Below are 20,809 nucleotides of genomic sequence, written 5' to 3'. Positions count from 1 at the left end.
TTTTACCAAAAATCTTTGAATAATATCTTTTTTCTTATGACTTAACGTTGACATTAGAAAAATCATTACACGTTTATCTCAAGTGTCTTCTATTTAAGTGGGAAAATATCAAGAAACTCAACATTTAATTGCAGTTACGTTTTTTTTTATCAGATTAGAAATGTGAATTTTATAAAAATGTTGAAGCTGTCAATTATTTGAATCAAGTTTGAAAGTGTTTACTCATGTGTTCAATCTTGATATTAAAAAAACCAACTTTGGAATAAACACATACCACTCTTTTGTTTAATTTCTCTTTGTTCTTCCCTTTTCCGGTTATCTTTTTTGTCGTTGTTAATTCTATTCCAATGACTATGCACGCCACTTTTTTCTCCAGTTGTTAAACAGTTTGAATCTTAAATAGGATTGAAGAAAACTGGATTAGTTTATTAGATAAATTTGATAATTTATAAGTTGTTTTTTTCTATTGTTTTTTGTTGTTGTTGTTGTTTTTTTTTTGTTTTTTTTTAAACTTTTAAAACTTTTTTCAATTGTTGTATCTTTAGGCGTGTTCTTTGTGTCTTATTTAAGAAAGTAACAAAAATATAAATCGTAAAGAGATGACCCTTAAAATATGAACAAAATCAAACTTGCCACAAAATAACAGAGTTTTTCCATGATTATTATTGCAAAGAAACAAAAAGTGAGAGATGTGATCCCAACTAAAGGTTTGTGATAAGGTGAAGACACCTTCACTCGTGGAACCCTTATTAGTGCAAATAACAGGTACACATCCGGTATAATACTATCGACAAAGTTACAAATCGAAAAAGCAGAAAGGAATCAGACTCAGTGGTGTTATTGGACATCTATATTTAAGAAAGGTCAACCAAACCTTGTGAGAGACAATTCAATTTTAATATCAACCAAGAATAAAAAACTGGATCTTTCATAACCGTGTTTGACAGGGTGCCAAATTACAAAAGGGTATGAATGAAACACTATTCATAAAGTCCGTTTAAATGCATCAATATATATATTTCCTCTACAAACGAAATAAGATTATTGCCCTCTACATTTTCCTAGTATAAAACATTTTAAAGTTGAAGGCATATTAAAAGAATAAGTTAAGCCTTGTTTACCAAAATCAATTTAGGAATACATCATACTTTGTAGAAATCAACCAATTTGATTAAAACATGAAATTATCTGAAACTGACATCATTAAGATTTACTGTACAATAGGATCGAAAGAAATCAGAATGACATCCAAACTTAAAGATTGATCGAAAATAAACTGACAACGACATGGCTTTAAAGAAAAGACAATAAGATAAATAATAGTACACAAGACACAAATAAGAAAACTAAAGAGTAAACAACAGGAACCCCACCCAAAATTGGTGGTGATCTCAGGTGCTCCGGCATGGTAAGCAGATCCTGCTCCACATGTGGCACCTGTCGTGGTGTTGCTCATGTTATTAAAAACGCAGTAAAGAGTATAATCCGGTAGGTCACATTCGTGAAAAGGGAACAGGATGATAGTTAAGACATTTGGAACATATCCGATATCATCAGTGAAACGAATATTTCATAACGGTCAACCAACTCGTGATGGCGTCCGTAAAATTTACGAACGGATGAATCCAGCTTCATTATTTGGAACTCTTTTTTTAATAGCTTCTTTGTGAGCAGTTAGTGTGTTGGGCAATTTGATATTTTTTATTTAAAGACAGTTGGAAGGACTTAATCTAAATTTGGTTCATTAAAAAAAGAAGTCACAACGTACATTCAAAGATCATGTAAAATGAAGGAAAATCATATTTTGTAAAAAGTCTCTCTTATTGAAGCCTCGGATAGCACGAACAGACGACTAACGGATGAAAATGAAAAATGTCCCTTGACAAAATTGTTATCCGTTGGGAGTCCGTTGATGTACTGACCGAATAAAACGGAAGTGGAATGGATGCCTAACGGACACACACCGGATATGCAACGTACGAAAAACGGAAACGTACCGGACAGAACGGATGTCGAACGTACATCCAAGGGACGAGTACCGCATAAAACAGACACCTAACGGAAGCGTACCGGATAAAACGGATGAACAATTTATACGAAAGAATTAAAGGCGACAATAATAATACGTGTACATAGCATAAATATTCAAAATGTTTAGGTGTAACTTGTTTTGGTTTATTCTTCAAAATACCACAAACGGTCAGTGTCTGACTTGAATAAGAGCTGCTTGATTGTAAAGAATCGCCCTTACGCTAAGGTCGGTTATGAATAATAAGAAGTCATGAACCTTAAGAAATCTGACATACCAATAATTGGCATTACTGATGCGAAATTTTCTATTAGAATTTATTCGTTTCAAATCCGTTCATTATCCGTTTTATACGTTATATCCGTTATACGTCCGGTAGAAGTCCGTTTCTAATTTGTTTAACATCCGTTTTATTCTTCCAGACCAAACAAAATTCTAACATAAAATGATTGTGTAATATATGACCTCTAATCTGTTCCAAAGAGGAACACGCATTTTCGTCCTCTTTTCCTTGATATATACCGAATGAGATTTTCATGAGAGGAACAAGGACATAAAATATCTAAGATTTTATACAATTGTTTATTCTTTCCGCGAATATTTTTTAGAAAAAGCTAATGTAAATCGTGTCAGTACCGAATTAAAGCACTGACTACTGATCTGATGATTCCATTGGTAACTAGCAGTTGACCAGAAGCGGTACCGAAGCATTTGTAGAAAAGACAAATGAAACGCACTTTTCATGAGCTACCTTAATCAGGATTGACCAACCAACATATAAACAAAGCCAAGAATGACAGCTAATACGTAAGTTGTTTTTAAAATAAACTAAAGAACCAAACAGTTAATTCAAAAGTTAATCAAAGGACATCTTTTGATCAGGGTTACTCAACTTTAGTTTATTCACAATTTCTCAATGTATCAACTGACAATTGAAGTAAAATATGTTATAAATAACGATTGAAAGACACTGATTACTGATATGTTAAAGGATACTCTCGGCAACCAACATGCAAGCAACAGTATTATTGTCTTAGGGAAAAGTATCGGATAATTTAGATTAAAAGAATCTTTTCCTTATTAAAGATATATATACTTTAAGCATCAGAACTAGTTTTCTTACAAGTGTATCCATACCAAAAACTGCTTGATTAGCAATTCAAAACAATCATAACTACACTAAGATATTCTAGTAGGATAGTGTCTCGTGTTTAAGTTCATCATTATGTGTTGGTAGTGTTAGTTGACAAACAACAATGATATGTACATAAAAAAATATTAAGTATCAAGATTGAAAATTGCCAATTTACTTATTGATATGTGTGTGCATCCATATTAAGTAAAATCTTTATATTAAAATTGAGAATGGAAATGGGGAACGTGTCAAAGAGACAACAACCCGACCAAAGAAAAAAAAACGACAGCAGAAGGTCACCAACAGGTCTTCTATGTAGCGAGAAATTCCCGCACCCAGAGGCGTCCTTCAGCTGGCCCCTTAACAAATATATACTAGATCAGTGATAATGAACGCCATACTAATTTCCAAATTGTACACAAGAAACTAAAACTAAAATAATAAAAGACTATCAAAGGCCAGAGGCTCCTGACTTGGGACAGGCGCAAAAATGCGTCGGGGTTAAACATGTTTGTGAGATCTCAACCCTCCCACTATACCTCTAGCCAATGTAGAAAAGTAAACGCATAACAATACGCACATTAAAATTCAGTTCAAGAGAAGTCCGAGTCTGATGTCAGCAGATGTAACCAAAGAAAATAAACAAAATGAAAATAATACATAAATAACAATAGACTACTAGCAGTTAACTGACATGCCAGCTCAAGACTTCAGTTAAACTGACTGAAAGATTATGATTTCATCATATGAACATCAGGCACAATCCTTCCCGTTAGGGGTTTAGTATCATACCATCATAACACAAGAGTACACACGCTGAAATGTCTCGCCTCCTATACTAATCATTGATATGATGTTGATAGTACTAAGTATAAAGCTTTATTTAGAACTGTCACATGAACTTAACATTAACCATGAAAACTAAACAAAGAACAATGAACCATGAAAATGAGGTCAAGGTCAGATGAACCATGCCAGACAGACATGTGCAGCTAACAATGCTTACATACAACTAATATAGTTGACCTAATACTTATAGTTTAAGAAAAATAGACCAAAACAAAAAAAACTTAACACTATGCAATGAACCGTGAAAATGAGGTTGAGGTCAAATAAAACTTGTGCGACTGACATATAGATCATAAAATATTTCCATACACCAAATATAGTTGACCTATGGCATATTGTATTAGATACAAAGACCAAAACTCAAATAATTAACTTTGACTACTCAACCATGAAAATGAGGTCAAGGTCAAGGTCAGAGGACACCTGTCAGTTGGACATGCACACCTTACAGTCCTTCCATATACACCGAATATACTAGCCCTATTGCTGATAGTATCTGAGATATGGAGTTGACCACCAAAACTTAACCTTGTTCACTGATCCATGAAATGAGGTCGAGGTCAACTGAAAACTGTGACAGGCATGAGGACCTTGCAAGGTACGCACATACCAAATATAATTATCCTATGACTTAAAATAAGAGAAAATTCAACATTACAAAATCTGAACTTTTTTTCAAGTGGTCACTGAACCATGAAAATGAGGTCAAGGACATTTGACATGTGACTGACGGAAATTTCTTAACATGAAGCATCTATTATATACAAAGTATGAAGCATGCAGGTCTTCTACCTTCTAAAATATAAAGCTTTTAAGAAGTTAGCTTACACCACCGCCGCCGGATCACTATCCCTATGTCGAACGTTCTGCAACAAAAGTTGCAGGCTCGACAATATATGAGAAGAATTTATATTAACTGTTATGCATGTTGTGTGTTATTTTAAAGATCTTCATACTTGGTAATTGTACTTTTCCTGATAGAGATAACGTTGTTTTGGATTTCACAGTGGGAACTGGGTCACTTTTTTCAATTTCTTTTCGAAAACATAAACCTAAAAATATAACATAATTATGTATTAAACACGTAACCAATAAATAAAAGAAATGTGGGGTAAACATTAATGCAATAATAAATTCATAGAAAAAGAACATAAAAGTTACACAAAGGCCACACAGACTTAAACACTGGATAGGTGTCTATAGAACAATTTTACCGCACACAAAATCATTCATTATGTTAGAATATCAAAGAATAACAACAACAAATAAATTTTAAATAACAAGGCGGTTCCTAGAATTGACCAAGTCTTGATATGATCCCCGTTTTAGACACATAATCAGTGTACGAACGCCGGCGAAAAAATAGCACAAGATACAAATCCCTACAAGAAAATAAATACCCACTATAATAACGATACACTAGATAAGAATAAACATATCAAATGCAGCTTGACTATCTGAATGCAAACTTATAAAGTACTCAACATCTTTATATGATATCCTTTCGTCCCATACTCTTTAATATTGGATAGCATGTTTATCTATTGTCATTAAAAATCATAATATCTAATATCATTAGTAGATTTAGCTATCAAAGTCCTTATATTTGAATAAAGTAACATGTTTTGTTAGTGGAACTTCGTTTAGTGGAACTATGTTAATAAGGCTTAAATCAAAAATTGTTTGCTATCCCTTCTCTGTGATTAAAAGAGGGATGAAAGATACCAAAGGGACAGTCAAACTCATAAATCTAAAATAAACTGAAAACGCCATGGCTAAAATTGTATCACAAAGTTCATAAACAACAAAAGAACCCGTCAATTAGAAATTCTCCCTGTTCTGAACACTTTGACCGATGTGGAAAGTAGTGGAGAGGCGGAGAGGACAATTTTAGAAATTTAAATTAACTAAATACCTCATGGGATTTTAATAGCTCATTGGAAAGCTGAAATCCTGTACTTTTTGAAAATATGTGTCGTAAATATCAAATCTGGTACAATAATATCGAAAATCAAGGTCAAAGGTCATCACTTCTTTCATCTAGAGAAACAATATCATTGATATTTTTCAAAACTAATAATCTATTCAATAAATTATACGAGTAGTATTATGTAGAAAAACGTTAGTTCATACAAAATCTTTTTCATATTTGCACATGACGTCAGAACAACGTTTTATTTAACTGTTTTGAAGGTAGTCCATGGTACATACAAATTTTAATGCCTAATGGAAAACAGGAACATATTAACATTGATAATTGACATCGACAAGTAACATTTCTTGAATACATTAATAGTTAAAAAGTTTTCAAAGAGTATCTGAAATGCAAAGTTAATAAATCAAACCAAATATGCAGCCATGAAAAAAATCGTTTCAGTTTTCAAGGATTCGACGTGTCACTGAGTTTTCTTAAAATGAATTCAAACTATCTCAATACAAGATACCTTTATATATAATATAGTTATTGGAGTTTGATATATTACTCAATTAGTGAAAGCGTGTTGTAGAACAAATTCCTAAAATTGAGACATGACCGTTATGGTATCTATGATGAGTTTATTTTCATAGCAAATGAAACGTCGAAAACATTATAGAAAATTAAAATAAAGTTACCAAATATTACAAGAACTATTTTCATGATATTTCATTACAACTACCTACATTTTGACAAAAAAACACAAATCAGTGCAAGGAAGACCCTGCTCCTTACAAACACGTGCTGCCTTAGCCGTATTTGGCAGAACTTTTTGGAATTTTTGGGTCCTCAATGCTCTTCAACTTTGTATTTGTTTGGCTTTTTAACTGTTTTGATCTGAGCGTCACTGATGAGTCTTATGTAGACGAAACGCGCGTCTGGCGTATTAAATTATAATCCTGGTACCTTTGATAACTATAATTCCCCCTTACATGAACTAATTAGATCTTGTAAAAAGTCCGATGCCATTTGTCCCTCAAAGAAAACTGGCTCTAACTTGTCATGTTGCGCAGTTTTCCAACAAAGGGACATGGGGATCCATTACTTCGGTTGGCTAGATTTACCGACAACCAAACTTTGCTTTGCCACATTGTACGTAGTACGTGATTCTTAAATACGAAATCATAAAAAAAGAAGATGTGGTATGATTGCCAATGAGACAACTATCCACAAAAGACCAAAATGACACAAACATTAACAACTATAGGTCACCGTACGGCATACAACAATGAGCAAAGCCCATACCGCATAGTCAGCTATAAAAGGCCTCGATAAGACAATGTTTTAACAATTCAAACGAGAAAACTAACGGCCTTATTTATGTCAAAAGATGAACGAAAAACAAATATGTAACACATAAACAAACGACAACCACTGAATTACAGGCTCCTCACATGCCGAAAGCTTTTCGTTTGAATTGTTTTCGCTGTCTTATCGGGGCCTTTTATAGCTGACTGCGGTATGGACGTTTGGTCTTTGCTCATTGTTGAAGGCCGTAAGGTGACCTAAGGCTACAAGATTACCGAAACGGCTTGGTTTTGTCCAAAAGAGGTTGAATACCGACTTTTAACCGATTCCAAAAAAAACTTGAAGTGAAGTCACACAAACCCAGAGCATGAACGACCGGCATAATAAGACTTGAAATGGAGTAATTCTGTTATTACAATTTGACACCAGGCACTCTGTGAGAGTAGCACATTTTCTCCGAATGTCATGCGAAATATTCATTGATACTGAAGAAAATGTGTCAAAAGACTTTGTCAAGAGACAAGTAACAAAACTTATCAAACAGGTAGACAACATTGCTTCTGATATTTCCAACGATATGCATTTGTACTTTGGTTATTTGCACGATAATAATCCTTAGATATATAAACATTTTCCATTTTTTTTATCATAAAATTGAGGCTGCTTTATAAAATACATGCATACCGATTTGTTCGTTGGTTTTAATGGAGCTACATGAACTTAAGTCGGCTTTTATCTCAACCATTTTTAATTATGCTTTGATGTTATTAACTTGATGATGAGTTATGTGCCCTTGAGTATGGAGGTTTGAAAATTTTCAGAGCAGCGAAAAACGAGAGAAAATCTATATTATGAAGTATTTCTTGTCAAATTATTAATGAATTGAATTGAACATTTATTATATGAAATATCTGTATGCTGTATTCCGTCATCAACATCTTCTGGAAGTGTGTAATTGAAGATATTGAACATCAATCAAAGTGAGTTGATTAGTAATGAGCAACATGGCCGACCTAGTAAACAAAGATAAACAATCAAAGTTAGACAAATTTATCAACACAACTCCTAAGTCTAGAGCTAAGCGTGATCAACCAGCTAGTAGTCCTGACTTATCTTCTCCTTCTTCGCAACAGGTCGAAAAACAAGCTAAGCTAAAAGACATAGAAACATCCCCAAGTCATGATGATAATCATATTCCACTTGCTGAACACATTCTTGCAAGATCCATAGAAAATGAAACAGTATTTAAACTATCAGAAGTGGTTTGTGCTACATTAAACAACCAAGCATTCATCAATACAATAATTCCTATGATAGCAGAAAAAATCATGGATCAAGTGAAGCCCAAAATAATAGAAATTGTTGATGACAGAATCCAACCATATATTGACACTATTACCAAAAACAAAGATGCTCTAATACTGCAAGAGGCAGAAATGAAAAAACAAAGTGACGAAATAAAATCCTTAAAATCCAAGCTAGTTAAGGAAGTATCTAGAATAGAGGAACAAGAGCAATACTCCAGGAGAACAAGTTTAAGGTTCCATAATGTTCCTGTACCAACCGATAATAACGGTGCAGTCATAACACCAATTGATACAGATGATCTTGTTTTACGCATTTGTAACAAAAAGCTCAAAGTCAAACTAAATATTTTCAACATAGGTCGATCCCATCCCATTGGTGAAATGAAAGACGGAAAGATCTCCATCATCGTAAGATTCCTTTCTTATCGTCAGCGTAACATGGTCTTCAGCAATAAGAAGCAACTTTAAAAAAACAACCCCGACAAGATTTTTATAGCTGAGAACCTAACTAAACACAGATATGATCTGATAAACAGACTAAATACTCTGCGTATCAAAGACAAGATACATTCATTCTGGACACATGACGGCACAATACTTGTTAAGAAAACTGATGTATCCAGCCCGAAAAAGATAAAATCTAGACAAGACATATATAAACTCGGTGGGGAAGTCCTTGAGGGTGATAGCCAAGATCATGAGGATTATACATTCCGTTTCCACCAAGTTTAATATTCTTGTACTGACAAATTCTGTATAATATTGGGTTGTATTTAGCAAATTCATACGAATGTGTCTTATTATTTTTTTCTTTTTTTTCTTGTCGTTTTCAACTGTATTATCCTGTGTTTTGTTATTATATGACATAGCACGTGCTTCTGTTTACATACACTGTTGAGTGTGTAAATACTGTGGTAATGTATGAGTAGAGTTCTCAGTTTCAAAACCTATATACAAATTATTTTGTGTTGTTTAATTAACACTCAAGTGTCATGCTTACTCTAGCGTGACTAGTAGTAAATAACATATGGCCTTAATATCAAACCTTACTAGACTCCGCCTCTTAATCATTTTATCGACAATAGTAATTGATAATACAATAATTTTTGTTCTTTGCACCTGAACATCAATAATACATATATAACTTTTGTTTATCTCATCAATAGAAATGATATTTATCAGATTATTACAAACTTCTCTCGTTCAATTTCGCAACCATCACCCCCCTTTTTTTCAATGTATACAACTTTTACGTTGTTATACCTCAATTTGTACATAATTGTTACAGCATGTAATGCCGTTGAAAAACTCAATTTTGATCATTCGAAGTGCTATTGTTTGTATTCTTTAAATGTCTTAAAACGGTCCTATTTTTTAATACTAGAATACTTTGTATTCGACAATGGGTAGTCTTATTGTTGCACACAGAATATCAATAGGACTGTTTTATTGCAAACTGAGCTCTGGTTGTGTAAAAACAGTTATTAAACATACTGTTAGTTTTATTGATGTACTTTTTGAAATATGTGTAAATTTGGAGAAATGTAAGTTGTGGATACTAAGTAAATACAAATCATTTTCTGATATTGTATCATTTTATATGTTGTTATATAGCTTATTGTTAATATGTGGCGATATAGAAAGTAATCCTGGTCCAGGAGGCACACCAGACCCGCCCGAAAAAACATTGTCAATTTTCCACGGTAATATTAGAAGCCTAAGAAACAAACTGAATTATATTACTGACATAATTGAAGATTTCGATATAGTATTTTTTACCGAATCACATTTAGATGTTAACGTTACTGATTTCGATTTATCATTATTTGGTTTTGAGAAACCAGTTCGAAAAGACCGGAATGCCAACGGCGGAGGCATAATTATGTATTATAAAAGTTTAATTAACAATGTTCGTCGTGTTGATTTAGAACATGATGAAGTAGAAAGTATGTGGTTCGAATTAAAAACGAAACTTCGATCAATACTGATTAATATAAATTATAGATCAGAGCGACAGTTCAGTTTGTTTCTGGCAATATTTTGATATGATGTTGAAAAGGGCCTTAGATGAAAATAATAGTATAATTTGTTTGGGTGATCTGAACAAAAATTTCATGTCAGATAGATCGTCAAATATAAGAGATATTGTTTTCATTAACGGCCTCATTAACATTATAGATACGCCGACGCACTTTGATACACGTACATGTAACACTTCGTTGCTTGATCCTATTTTAGTGACAGATTCGATACCTGTTGTCGATAAAGACACAGTACCTATACCTAAGGAGTAATCACGTGATCAAGTATGAAGGTGGTGTGTTTTCCAACAGGGACAGGAAAACTCGATGTTATGACTTATTTTGTATTTATTACTGAGTGTTTGTGGAGTTAAACATATACATAAGTTCCAGTAACGTTTGTAACTTCAGTATTTTACACGGAGAGTTGATATAACACTGTAGTAATGGTTTGTGGTTTGTTGTGAATAGTAATAGTAACAAACATTCGAGTACACCCAACCACGACAGTACCTGGTTTGTTTGTTTACATTGTGTCTCATTTGAAATTACTTTACACAGTCTTGCTAAAGATAAATACGATAGAGATTAATATTGAACTTTAAATGATGACTAGGAAGAAGACGAAACCAAGCACAAAACGCAAGCTTATGGATTCGTCACAGAATACCGATTCTTCGTTCGATTTAACTTCCAAACAGCCATACAAGAAATCAAATAAAAAACAAAATAAACAACAAAAGGCTAGTAATTCAGTCGATTATAGTGAACAAGGAAATATTTCGTCCCAGATGACACCTGACAATTTCATACAAAACCAAAAACAGCAAAGCAGCACACCATATCCGTATCCGTACCCTCCCCCTTTTTCTGGACCCCAACCTGTGCATTTTAGCCAATTTACACCGCCCGTTGCGGATAGTAGTATTCTCAGTCATATTATGTACAGCATCAGTTCTATTGATTCTAGATTGAGTAAACTTGAAAGTATGGATAAAAAACTGGATAAATTTGACGGTCTTTGTGAGGCAGTTGATAGTTTATTCACCAGGGTAAAAACATCCGAATCTGATGTTAAAAAACTCACTACTCAAGTATCTGAATTAAATAATACGTGTGACAGTTTTAATATCAAACTTGACGAATTAAATGCAGAAAAGGATAGTTTGTGGATTGCACAGGCATCTGGGGGTTCTGGTAGTCCAGGAAAGGGGTCGAAATTAAAGAAAGAAATAGCTGAAATACATAAACAAAACAGCGAGTTAAAGTCTACCGTGTCCGATTTGCAATATGAGGCTACAAAAAACAATCTAATATTCTACGGTATTGTAGACATGCCAGGTGAGGATGTCCAACATCTGCTTAGTGGTTTCGTTCGCGATGAAATGGATGTTAAGACAAATTTCAATTTCCGCAGCGTTCGACGTATGAATAGCAAATACAAGCCAAGGCCAATAATTGCAACTTTTGACAATTTTAAACAGCGTGAGGTAGTGAAGTCATCTGCTTACAAATTGAAGAGCTCTCCGTTCGGTCTCAGTGTACAGTATACACCAGCTGTTCTCGCTAAAAGAAAACAATTGCTCCCAATTCAAAGAGAAGCTCGTGCTCAACAAGCTAAAGCAGTGATGATCAGAGATAAACTGTATATAAATAACGAGCTTTTCGATCAGATTAAGCACAAACAATTCTTACCGAAAACGGAAACTCAGATACCGAATGAGAAGATCGATGTTTATACATGTACTGACAAGACAACTCATCAAACTGACGAGAAGCAGGCTACTACCAAAGAAGACTAGGATAGCGTTGGAGGTTTTGTGTCTCATTCAAAAAACTATGACAATTTGAAAGTAATTTCTTGGAACGTGAATGGTGGTATTCAAAATAAACTTGATAACATTGCATTTTTGAATTTTATTTGCACATATGATATAGTTTTTCTTACAGAATGTTGGTTTAAAAATGATTTTAGTTTTTCTATTCCTGGTTATGATTGTTTTTTGTATGCTAGACGCAAGTCTAAATCTACTCAAGGAGGAGGTATTGTAATTTTAATAAAAGAGTGTTTTTCTAATAAAATTTCTATTGAAACATGTATTCATGATACAATTATATGGTTGAATATTGAAAAGGATATTGTTACAAGTGATAAAAACTTATTTATTGCTTGCGTTTATATACCCCCTGTCAAATCGAATTTTTATAAACTTTATAATTGTGATTTATTTGTTGATTTAGAAAATAGTATTGAACTTTACTCTTCACTTGGTGATGTTATACTTTTGGGTGATACAAACAGCCGAACTGGGGCAATAGATGACTTTGTGAGTAACGATAGTATTCATACTACTATAAGGAGTAGACTTGATGATATTTTTGATTATTCTGCTGATATAGAACTCAATGTAAGAAATAATCCTGACAACAATACGAACTGCTATGGTCCGAAACTTATCTCGCTATGTAAAGCCTCGGGTTTGAGAATATTGAATGGCCGGCATAAAAATGGTTTTGCGAATGATTTTACATTTTGTGGTGCGAATGGAATGAGCGTTATAGACTACCTATTAGTCCCAGTGTCACTTTTCCCGATAGTACGTCAACTTATTGTGTCTAATTTTACAACTTTTTCCGACCACGCATTTCTACATATACAACTTTCATTACTGTGTAACAAACAAAATTCAACACTGTATCCGGATGATGAAACCAGAGAGAATCTGTCGCAGGACAAATTTAAATGGAATGATGAATTAAAAGAACAATGTAGAGATTGTTTACTGAATAATATGGAAAAGATAAATATGTGTCGTGAACGCATTGACTTTGATGGGCAGCAATTACTCGACAATTCGTTGGCCGAATTCACTAGTACGTTAAATGTCATTATGGCACCATTTTTTAAAAAGAGGTCAAACAATTATAAATCTGACAGATCTAATATTTGTGATGATAAACCTTGGTTTAACGCCCATTGTAAAGACCTTCATCGCCGCTATATAAAATGTTTAAATATATTTAATAGACTAAAATCACAACTGAACCATAGTAATTTAATCCGAGCGAAAAAGGACTATAAAACACTAGAACGTCGCCTGAAACGAGAGTATATGCGCACCGAAGGAAACATGTTAGACATAATGAGACTTACAAACCCAAAATTGTTTTACAAGAAATTTAAAAGGAAAGCGTCTCCTAAACATGCTGTACCATTAAAGTTGTTCCATGAACATTTTAAGTCATTGTGCTCATCAGACACAGATGCTGTACTGGACGACAGCCAATTTAATAACACTGATGGTGAATGCGTCTATGAGGAACTTGATAGAGAAATTACAGAAAATGACATTTTGAAAGCTATTCGTAACCTTAAACGTGATAAAAGTCATGGAGTTGATGGAATTCTTAACGAATATTTTATTGAATACAAAGATGTGTTTATGCCTGTATTACTGTACATTTTTAATGGAATTTTACAGTCCGGAATTTTCCCTACGGACTGGGCTAAAGCCATACTTATACCTATATTCAAGAAGGGCAATGTGCTTGATCCGAACAACTACAGAGGGATTAGTTTAGTCAGTAATTTTGGAAAGTTGTTTACGTCCGTTCTCAATCAACGTTTAATAGACTGGTCGGAAACGTTTGATATTGTGACCGATGCCCAGTTCGGCTTTCGCCCCGGTCTGGGTACAGTAGATGCTATTTTTGCTCTTACATCATTAATTTTCAAATCTTTATCAGCCAAAAATCGTTTTTATTGTTGTTTTGTAGACTACACAAAAGCTTTTGACACTGTTCAAAGATATATGTTATGGTATAAACTATCAAAAATTGGAATACAAGGTAAATTTTTAATGGTTATCAAAGCAATGTATTCTAATGTAACTTCTTGTGTAAGTGTTGATGGGTTCAACTCTGATTATTTTACTAATGAAGTAGGTTTGATGCAAGGTGAAGTCTTATCACCGATATTTTTTTCTATGTATGTCAATGATTGTGAAATGGCTTTTATAAATAGTGACTCTATTCCTTATGAGATGAAGGAACTAAATTTATTTTTACTAATGTACGCTGACGATATGGTTATTTTTTCAGAAACTGTATCTGGGTTACAAACATTACTTGATACTTTGTATGATTATACCTCCAAATGGTCACTTAGTGTGAATATAGCAAAAACGAAAATTGTTGTTTTTAGAAAGGGTGGTAAAATACATGACAATGAAAAATGGTATTATAATAACCAGGAAATAGAAGTTGTAGATAAGTTTAGTTATCTTGGTATTTTGTTAAATTTTAATGGTAAATATAATGTGTTACAGCAGAAACTCTCAGAACAGGGTAGAAAAGCTGTGTTTGCCTTAAGGAGAAATGTAAAAGATATATATTTGAATTTTGTAACTTTACTTTCACTTTTTGATACTTATATAAACAGTGTACTTTGTTATGGTTGTGAAATTTGGGGTGCTCACAAGGCACCAGCTATAGAAAGGATACATCTGGGCTATTGTAAAAATATTATGAAAGTAAAAAGCTCTACTAGTAATGTCATGGTGTACTATGAGCTAGGTAGATTACCATTATTGCACACCAGAAAATGTCGAATGTTTAAATACTGGTTTAAGCTGTTATGTACTACAAACTGTATTTTGAAAAACTGTTACTTTTTTTTATATGACGATTTACAAAAATGTCCAAATAATAAGACAAATTGGTTGTATTTTATTAAAAATGAGTTGCTCAGCATAGGTTTAGGTGATATTTGGTATAATCAAGGTTTATTTTTAGATAGTAAGCTCTCCAGTAGTTTTTACTTGATAATTAAACAACGCCTGTTTGATTGTCTGAAGCAAGATTTTGACAGCCAAATGAATAATTTAATTAAATGTACAAGTTATAGATATATGGTTCAAAATTTTTGTTTACAAAATTATTTATGTAAACCAATACCAGTTATTTATAAGACATGTATTACCAAAATAAGACTTAGTAGTCATGATTTAGCTATAGAATGTGGGCGCTATTCTGCAATTCCAAGAAGTAATAGAATATGTAGTTTTTGTAAAAACGACATTGAAGATGAGATGCATTTTATTTTAAAATGTCCTACTTATCAAGGTCTTAGATCTTATTTTATAAAACCATATTATTGGAGAAAACCTTCTATGTATAAATATATACAATTAATGAGTTCTAATAATCTTAAAGAATTATGTAATTTGGGTAAATTTATATTTCGTGCACAAAAATTAAGATCTAACATGATGTAATATGTTTAACACATTACCTTCTGCTATCTATGTATACTTGTGTAGTTTATATGTTGTATGCCTATAGTTGTTATGACTTTGGTAAATAAAGATATATTGATAGAGAGATCAGTGATCACGATGGAACATATGTCACAATTAATTGCGGATTTACTAGTAGTCGTACTTATAAGCGGAAGATTTGGGATTATAAAAATGGGGATTTTGACCTCATGAATCAAAAGGTATCAAGGACCAATTGGGAGCATTTGATTTCTGACGCAGATAACATGAATGTTGCTTGCACTAATTTCACTAATTCACTCCTTGACATAGCATCAGAGTGTATACCTACACGAGAAATTGTAGTGCGATGTGATGACAAAATTTGGTATAATTCTAACTTGCGTCGTGAAATGCGCAAGCGCGACAGATTTCGTAAATTATTTCTACGTTTGAAATCAACTTTCGCTGAACTTAATTTAAGAAACAGCGAAACAAAGTAAATAACATGAAAAAGCAGGCTAAAAACACTTTTACGCCAGTTTAAATGAAAATTTAGATGAAATCAAACAAGCGAATCCGAAACAGTATTGGAAGATTATTAATATGCACATTAAAAGCGACAGGCCTGTTCATGACGTACCACCTTTGAAGGATCCGAATCAAAATTATAATTTGGCATATGAGAGCTCTGAAAAGTCTGAAATTTTGAATAAATATTTCTGTTCTATAGCTAATTTGGAGAATCCAGATAAGGATTTACCGGCTTTTAACGATCGTTGTGCTGATTTCCTGTCATCGATTGTAGTTAGTGAACAAGACGTGCACGATATGATTTCCACACTTGATGTTGAAAAAGCGGTGGGGCCTGATATTATAAGCAACAGAATGTTACTTGCTGTCAGAAATCAAATTTCAAAACCATTATGTTTATTATTCAATAGGTCATTACGTGATAAAATATTCCCAAACCAGTGGAAAATTGCACATGTTATTTCATTATTTAAAAGCGGTGATAAATCTTTGCCCTCAAATTATAGACCTGTCTCTTTATTATCTTGTGTGAGCAAACTTCTGGAAAAAATAGTTTTAAAAAATATTTTTAATCATTTGCATTCACATAATCTATTATACAAGTTTCAATCAGGATTCATTCCTGGATATTCCACTACCCATCAATTGATTGAGTTGTATAACCATATTTTAAAGTCACTAAACAAACAACTTACTAGTATAACATTTGTGGACATAAGTAAAGCTTTTTATACAGTTTGATCAAAGTTCTTTTATATAAGCTTGAAAAATATGGCATTAAAGGGGATTTATTATGTTGGTTGAAAAGTTACTTATCGGGACGGTCTCAAAGAGTGGTTATGAAAGATTCACTATCCACATTGGGCTGTTTAAGAGCTGGTGTGCCCCAGGGGTCGGTACTTGGTCCATTATTATTTTTGATTTTCATAAATGACATTGCAGATGATCTAAGTGGGTTCAGTAGACTTTTTGCTGATGACACATCTATTGGCCATACTGCACTCGATGTTACAAGTCTCAACACTTAATAAATATTGATTTAGATAATTTACAAAATTGGTCTGAGAAGTGGATGCTAAAATTTAATCCTAATAAAACAGATATTATGATTTTTAATACTAGGAATATGCAGAACGTCCTTACTTTTGATTTTGGTGGAGTCTCAATAGCTCCTGTAGATATACATAAACATTTAGGTATTATTTTTAGTAGTGACTGTAAATGGAATAAACATGTTGATAAACTGATAGAGAAGACGGAAACTAAAATTTAGACTAAAAAGGGAATATCTTGAAAAGATTTGTATGATTTTTATTCGTCCTATTTTGGAATATTCATCTGAAGTTTGGGACAACTGTGGGCAAATTAATTCCGAAAGGTTAGAAAAGATTCAGACTGAAGCTGCACGTATAGTTACCGGTTTACCATGTTATGCTAGTATCAACTCTATTTATAGAGAGACGGGATGGGAGAAATTAAGTGTCAGAAGGGAAGTTAAAAAACTGACCATGTTTTATAAAATTGTAAATAATCAAACACCGGATTATTTACAAGAATTGGTTCCTCCGTATGTATCAGATACTAATAATTATAACCTTCGAAATAGACATAACATTAATATACCAATGAATCGTCTATCAGTTTATCAACAGTCTTTTTTTCCTTCTTCTATTACATTGTGGAATGAATTAGATTTGCATATTCGTCAAATTCCTACATTCTTTTCTTTCAAGTTACAATTACAACAACTGTATTTTCCACAGGCACTTGTCTCCGAAAAAAATTCCTATATTAAGGTATACAGGAATTATTTTTTTTGAGACAAGTGCCTGTGGTATTTTCATAATGTAAAACCTCCTAGGTACTATTTTTATGGAGATAGACTGCTATCTGTATTACATGCAAGGCTACGCAACAAGTGCAGTGCACTGAGCGCAGATTTAAACAAGGCCAACTTAGTACATGATGCATATTGTGCATGTGGGTACACTAGTGAAAGTGTTGAACACTATTTATTATATTGTAATAACTTTGCATCGCAAAGAAATGTTATGCTTACTGAACTGACCCACTTAGACATTCCTGTTACAATTGATTTGTTATTGTTTGGTAATGACAACTTAGATACAAAAGACAATTTTGTAATATTTTCTGCAGTACATAAATATATAAAAGAAACTCAACGTTTCTCACTCTGATAACAACTTTTGCTGGTTTTTGTTTTATTAACTAGTCTAAAGTACAGACGATGCATTGTTCGAATGATTGATTTATTGTTCATAACGGCAACATAATGTTTCGCCTCAATGGATTTCAATTATTGAAGTTAAAACAAAAACGATACTTACATTACATCTTTGTTCTTGTCATCCTTTTATCCGCATTTTTAACGGCAGAATTTAATGTCCGTATCACAATTATATATATTCACAATATTGCATGTTACTTTTACAACTTATACAGGTAAATATTATAGAAAGTCATTTAAAACACACACTAATAACAGTAGGTGTTTTCCCTTTAGACTAATCGTTTGGGTGTGTTTGATTATTTAAAAGAAGAACGTTTGATATCCATTGAGCCGTTTCTATTATTCTTTGTGTATAAATGTTATAGTAACAATAGTTTTGATTTATTTAATTATTTTTCATGCCTTCATGCTTATTAGAAAAATACAAATTTATGTAATGTGCTATATAAATATAATGTATATTCATGTATATTATGGAGAAGACGGAACTAAGTTGGAAAACTTGTGTCTAATCCATTTGTTTTGAACAATAAAATATGTTTAAACTAAATTATTCGCTGTCTTAACATCGTCTCCAATGGAAATATCGCTAGCAAATACAATGCTAGATTTATATTGTCTTTGTTGAGCAAAAAAGGCAATGGCATCCCTGTAGTACCTCTCAAGTTAGCCTTATGTTTAGAGTAATTACAGTATGTCTTACTTATTTTATCAGGTAAAAAAGACTGATACCTTGTCAAAAGTGATGATAAAACAAGATACTTTTTGTCAAAAATAAGGTCTCTGTCTATAATTTTTTTAGACTACTGCTAAATGCCAAATCATACGCAGATTGATCAGTGGATTTTGGTCTATATGCCAAGTTTGTGGTCAGACATGCTGCGTGATATCGTGATATCTGGCTCTATTCGATTAATCATTTCACCGTCACATTCTCTAAATGCAGCATCTATAAGATTGACTAACCTTTCAGCAGATGAAGTTGTATGTTATGTTTTCACCCTTTTATGAGATTTCTTTTTTGCAAATAATACACTTTTATGTATTGTGATAATTTGTTCAGGCACCAAACAATTTATAGATAAATCGGAATAAATATCTGGTGAATCCTTTTCAACCGATACTGATTTTAAATTCTGCTTACTTGTGTAGCTTTTATAACATAACCTATGATACCTAAATACGGGTAATTCACTTGCTGTTTCATTGCAGAATTCGTTCAAATAACTGAACAAATCATCATCACGTCTCTTTGCTGCAGCAGTAATCAAACTTTTTCTTCCAGATTCTGTTGATGTTATTAATATTTCATCAACAACAGAATCGCAGATAATGCATTTGTCAACACAAACTTCCACTTTCCTTTTTTTTTTTTTGTCATCTAGCGGGACAAGTTTCAACGAGATTGTTAAATTGTCCATGTGATTGAATTAAAAAAAAAACAATTCAAACACACCTGAAAACCAAAAGAACCCTAAAATGAAACTCTCTTTCTCAGTTCAATTCAACAAAAACGAGATACAACAATACCAAACAACATAAATTAATCACAAGGAGTTGGAAATTATAAAATGAACAAGAAATATGCTTAAAAATGACTACAAATGACCTTCGCTAAATCCCTGAACGTGTGACTATAACTAGAATCCACAACAATGTCGGTAAATCTGTGACAAATATTCGGACTTGAAATCTGGATAAAAAGCAAATATTTAGTCAAATATTTATATTATTAGGAATTAACTTCAAAAAGTAAATCGGGTCGATTGAAGTATTATACGGCGTCTTCACTGTTGTGCCTTTAAAATACACCTATACTGCACGTGCAAATAATGCTAGATGAAAAACGATGATTTTTACAGTGTTATTTTCAACCATTTTCAGATGCATTAAGCATTAAATTTAGGACTATTTGGAAATGCCCTTACATTGTATGAAGTTCACGAATAACAATATTTACCAATTTCATTCAAAAATTATTTTTTAGAACGGGTTTGTTGTGAAATTTGACTACCGAATCGGCAGTTGGGTATTCGATGCAAGTTGGGTAACGTCAGTAAAGGCTATTATTAACGTCATTTAGACCACATTTGATATTGACGACAAATATTTTTCTTAAGCTGAATAATTGATAAACATTTTAAGACCTTAAAATTCCATGAGGTATTTAGGTAATTTAAAATCGTTAACTAAGCGACTTTT

This window comes from Mytilus trossulus, chromosome 3, assembly GCF_036588685.1.
Source record: "Mytilus trossulus isolate FHL-02 chromosome 3, PNRI_Mtr1.1.1.hap1, whole genome shotgun sequence".
NCBI lineage: Eukaryota > Metazoa > Mollusca > Bivalvia > Mytilida > Mytilidae > Mytilus > Mytilus trossulus.
Note: the sequence above shows the minus strand (reverse complement) of the source record.